This window comes from Schistocerca piceifrons, chromosome 4, assembly GCF_021461385.2.
Source record: "Schistocerca piceifrons isolate TAMUIC-IGC-003096 chromosome 4, iqSchPice1.1, whole genome shotgun sequence".
Taxonomy (NCBI): Eukaryota; Metazoa; Arthropoda; class Insecta; order Orthoptera; family Acrididae; genus Schistocerca; species Schistocerca piceifrons.
In genome coordinates, this window is record NC_060141.1 from 98,805,736 (window position 1) to 98,811,735 (window position 6,000).

A 6,000-nucleotide genomic window follows, 5' to 3' on the forward strand; every position below is an offset into this window, starting at 1 on the left:
CACTATTCAAAAATTAAAAACCATAAACTGGAGAACCTGCTCCTGCCCTATCTATCCTAAAAAATCATTTTTGAGTCTCCTGGTGATTAAATCACGCCCTGTATAATCCTAACATCACACTCTGTGCTACAGGCCTGCCATCTTGAGCTCACTCCCCACCATAAGCACAGCCAGGTCCTATTCCATTACTACATTACTTGTAGTACACCACAGAAGTCCTGGAGCTGGTTATACAGCCATTGAAGATCAAATCCAATCACAATACAGCAAATATAACATCAGCACCGTTAATACACTCCTGGAAATTGAAATAAGAACACCGTGAATTCATTGTCCCAGGAAGGGGAAACTTTATTGACACATTCCTGGGGTCAGATACATCACATGATCACACTGACAGAACCACAGGCACATAGACACAGGCAACAGAGCATGCACAATGTCGGCACTAGTACAGTGTATATCCACCTTTCGCAGCAATGCAGGCTGCTATTCTCCCATGGAGACGATCGTAGAGATGCTGGATGTAGTCCTGTGGAACGGCTTGCCATGCCATTTCCACCTGGCGTCTCAGTTGGACCAGCGTTCGTGCTGGACGTGCAGACCGCGTGAGACGACGCTTCATCCAGTCCCAAACATGCTCAATGGGGGACAGATCCGGAGATCTTGCTGGCCAGGGTAGTTGACTTACAACTTCTAGAGCACGTTGGGTGGCACGGGATACATGCGGACGTGCATCGTCCTGTTGGAACAGCAAGTTCCCTTGCCGGTCTAGGAATGGTAGAACGATGGGTTCGATGACGGTTTGGATGTACCGTGCACTATTCAGTGTCCCCTCGACGATCACCAGTGGTGTACGGCCAGTGTAGGAGATCGCTCCCCACACCATGATGCCGGGTGTTGGCCCTGTGTGCCTCGGTCGTATGCAGTCCTGATTGTGGCGCTCACCTGCACGGCGCCAAACACGCATACGACCATCATTGGCACCAAGGCAGAAGCGACTCTCATCGCTGAAGACGACACGTCTCCATTCGTCCCTCCATTCACGCCTGTCGCGACACCACTGGAGGCGGGCTGCACGATGTTGGGGCGTGAGCGGAAGACGGCCTAACGGTGTGCGGGACCGTAGCCCAGCTTCATGGAGACGGTTGCGAATGGTCCTCGCCGATACCCCAGGAGCAACAGTGTCCCTAATTTGCTGGGAAGTGGCGGTGCGGTCCCCTACGGCACTGCGTAGGAACCTACGGTCTTGGCGTGCATCCGTGCGTCGCTGCGGTCCGGTCCCAGGTCGACGGGCACGTGCACCTTCCGCCGACCACTGGCGACAACATCGGTGTACTGTGGAGACCTCATGCCCCACGTGTTGAGCAATTCGGCGGTACGTCCACCCGGCCTCCCGCATGCCCACTATACGCCCTCGCTCAAAGTCCGTCAACTGCACATACGGTTCACGTCCACGCTGTCGCTGCATGCTACCAGTGTTAAAGACTGCGATGGAGCTCCGTATGCCACGGCAAACTGGCTGACACTGACGGCGGCGGTGCACAAATGCTGCGCAGCTAGCGCCATTCGACGGCCAACACCGCGGTTCCTGGTGTGTCCGCTGTGCCGTGCGTGTGATCATTGCTTGTACAGCCCTCTCGCAGTGTCCGGAGCAAGTATGGTGGGTGTGACACACCGGTGTCAATGTGTTCTTTTTTCCATTTCCAGGAGTGTAGTAACCCAACTCAAACTCCATGCCAGCCGTTTCCATATCAAGATATTCCTTTCAGTTGATGAAATTCACACATTTTTACCATTATTTAGTGTTTTTTATATTCATATTCGGCTGCTGCCAGCTCGCCGTCCTCTGAAGGAATAAAATGACAATAAAGAAAAATGCACGGGGAACGGTAACCATCGCAAAATTTTATATCTAGGGATATAGGCTATACCCGCAGAGATGTACAGTTAAAGTATCAAATAATATTAAATGTAGAAAAAGCGGATGCCATGTTGACATACATCGCAAGTTTGCTAAAGAAATGTATTTCAGCAAAGACATTGCTAACAAAACACTCTTTCCCCGACGATCACTCGTCAGTCTGGAGCCCTTATCAGGTAGGGTTAAGTATAGGAGGTAGAGGACATCTACATCTGCATCTGCATCTGCATCTGCATCTATATCTATACTCCGCTAGACATCTTGTGGTGTGTGGTGTGTACCACTGCCGCTTCCCCACTTCCAGTTACAGTTGCGAATAGTTAGCTGGAATAACGATTACCAGTAAGCTTCTATGTCGTCTCGAATCGCTCTCAAAGATCCAAAGAAGAGTGATTTCTACTTTTTACAGTACATATAAAAGATCGGCGGTGTAATATCGGTAGCTGTTACAGGCCCTTCGCGTTCGATGCTGTTGTAAACAGGAACGTTGCTGCAGGAGAAGATTGGCATTAAATGTAGCAATAATTTTGGAGGGTCGATGCTTAGCGCTGGGACCTCTGACGTAAATAAATGTAATGTGCTGCTCGTAAACAGCCGGAAATGTACACTAACAATCTAGCAGAATCCATCGACAGCAATCTGAAGTGAAATTATCACTTAAAACTAGTTGTAGGAGAAGGATGAAGCAAACGCATGCTGAGATGCCCTGAAAGAATCCTAAGGGAATCTAAGACAAACTCTACAGAAACTATCTACAAAACACTAGTTCGACCTGTTCTTGAGTATTGTTCGTCTGTCTGAGAGCCTTCCTAGGTACGATTCGTAGGGGAGACAAAAAACATCCGAAGAAGAAGGCCCAATTTGACGTGACTTCATTTTGCAAGTGCGAGAGCGCCACACAGGCCATTAAACTCAAGTGACGGGCGCGGCAAGACAGACGTTGTGGATGACGGAGAAGCTTACTGCTGCATATCCGAAAGCATACTTTCCGTGAAGATTTTCGAGCATTATTTCCATCTGTATTTGTTGAAATGACGAAGACGGGAAAATCAGACATACGAGGATCATTTATCTCAGAATATACACTCGAACTGTTCAGAATGGTCTTCAAACCAAACGCGAACAATTGCGGCCTGGTGAAATGTCATCTCTGTTTGAAAACAAGAAGTCCATAAAATGCTGGAAAGGTCTGCAACTTGCCGAACACAACCATTTCCAGTCAATGATCAGTTCAGTTGGACCAGGGGACCAATTCCACACCCTGTAAACACAGCCCTCCCCATTGTGGACTCACCACCAGCTTACAAAGTGCCTCGTTGTCAACTTGGGTCCTTGGCTTAGTGGGGTCTGCGCCACTCTCGAACCCCACCATCAGCTCTTGACAACTGAAATCGAGACTCGTCACCAGGACACGGTGTTCCATTCGTCTAGAGTCCAACCGATATGGTCACGGGCCAAGGAGAGGAGCTGCAGGCGATGTCATTCTTTTAGAAATGGTACCCGGGTCAGTCGTTTGATGGTACACCCATTAACGCCGGATTCACCGAACTGCCCTAACGTATACATTCGTCGTATGTCTCACATTGATTATTGAGGTTATTTCACTCGGTGTTGCTTGTCTGTTAGCGCTGATAACTCTACTCTTCTGTTGGTCGTTAAGTGAAGGCGTTGTCCATGGTGAGAGGTAATGCATGACATTCGGTATTCTTGGCACTCTCTTGTCACTGTGAATCTAGGAATATTGAATTTCCTAACGATTTCAAAAATAGAATGTCCCAAGCCTCTCGCTCCAACTGCCTTTCCGCGTTCAAAGTCTGTTAGTTCCCGTCGCGACGCCATAATCAAATCGGAAACCTTTTCACGCGTATCACCAGAGTGCTAACAATAGTTCCACCAAGGCACTGCCCTTTTATATCATGTGTACGCGATACTACCGCCATCTGTATAACGCTATCAGTATATGTGCGTATCTCCTCAGTGTGTTTCTTTTATATGTACTTTTTTTCTACATTGTCTCCATAACGTTCTACTGCCTTACGTCAGCCTTGTGTAAGAGAAGGTATTACCTTTTGGTATGAAAGGGACCACAGTGGCGAGGTGAAACTAAGCTGCCTGATTTTATAAATCTGTATCAGAATGCTACCTGATTCATACCACGCCCAAGAACTATCACTATGACTGCATCGCAATGGAAATCTGTTAGGTAAAAAGAATGTACGGGGGTAATCCCAAAAGTAAGGTCTCCTATTGTTTTGTAAGTACATAGATCTGTTTATTTCTACAATGGCTTACATCAGTTTACAGCTTGAACATTTAGCTATTTTTCGACATAATCACCGTTTCTGTCGATGCATTTTTGTAGACGCTGAGGCAGTTTTCGTATGCCCATGTCATACCAGGTCGCCGCCATGCTGTTTAGAAAGTTATGAACCTCTTGTTTCACCTCGTCGTCGCAGCTGAATAGCTGGGACCACAATTAACGCTGACAGGTAGTGTGAGGCTCTGAAATAACTCAAACGGGCAATTCAGAACCGGAGAAGACGAATGTTGAGCAAGGGCATACACATTCTCCATGACAACGCTCGCACACACATGGCTCGGCCAACCGTAGCTCTCCTGCAACAGTTTCAGTGGAACATTATCACCCACCCACCCTATAGTCCTGACTCGGCGCCTAGTGACTATCACCTGTTCCCTAGGTTAAAAGAACATTTGGCAAGAAAGCGATTACCCTCGTATATGTCCCTCAGTGAAGTTCTTCACACCTCTTACATAATTAACGAATTCATTGACTAACATCCCTCCCCCAAATGTGACTGAGGACAGCATAGTCAACGTGGTTCCTTTACTACTGAAAAGATAGTGGGTTTCAGTATAGCTATGTGATTTATTAAATGAAAACACAGAAATCAAATGATATAAAAAACCATGAGCATCTAAATGCACAAACAAATGCAACTGATATCTAAGAATGATCATTTAGCAACGATGAAGTGGGAGCCTAACAAGTGACTACGATTCCCTATCATCTGTTGTGAGAAGGACGATAATTCCTAACTGTTTAAAATACCACTATTGCAGAGCAGGGAATGAGTATCAAAGCAAGTAAACAGAGTCCACATGCAAATAAGTTATGCTTCTTTTTTTTTTTTGCGGCCAAAATGCGGCCGCTTTGTTGACCTCTTGGCCGCTCCAGATAAGAGTCCCATGCTGAAAAGTTGCTCTGTACAGAGAAACGTAGATCGCACCAAGCTGCAAGACTGCCGTCAGTAGCCGACCGTAAGCGTACAACTCACCGGACAATGACCCCTCCAAAACGTATCGCCAAATTCTGGAGGACGACGGTTCAAACTCGCGTCCGACCATCCTCATCCAGGTTTTCCGAGATTTTCCTAAATCACTTCAGGCAAATGTCGGGATGGTTCATTTGTAAGGGGACGGCCGATTTCCTTCCCCATCCCTCCCTAATCCGATGGGACCGATAATTTCGCTATTTGGTCCCTTCCCCCAAATCAGCCAACTAAAAACCAGCCACATCTTCCCCCAATTGACAGGCTTGCCGCCAAAATTTAGAAGCGCCTTCTTACGTCACATAGCGTCACTGACTGTCCTCCAATCGGCTTACTCGCTCTTTATGCAATGAGGAAAGCACAGACGTCTGGACACGCAACAGAATAAGCAAAGCGGTGCATCTGCATGGGTGCTACTGACAAGGAAACCTCCCCATCGCGCCCCCCTCAGATTTAATTATAAGTTGGCACAGTGGATAGGCCTTGAAAAACTGAACACAGATCAATCGAGAAAACAGGAAGAAGTTGTGTGGAACTATGAAAAAACTAAGCAAAATATACAAACTGAGTAGTCCATGTGCAAGATAGGCAACATTAGGACAACCCGAGTTCAGGAGCGCCGTGGTCTCGTGGTTAGCGTGAGCAACTGCGGAACGAAAGGTTCTTGGTTCAAATCTTGCTTAGAGTGGAAAGTTTACTTTCTTTATTTTTGCAAAGTTATGATCTGTCCGTTCGTTCATTGACGTCTCTGTTCGGTGTAATAAGTTTAGTGTCTGTGTTTAGCGA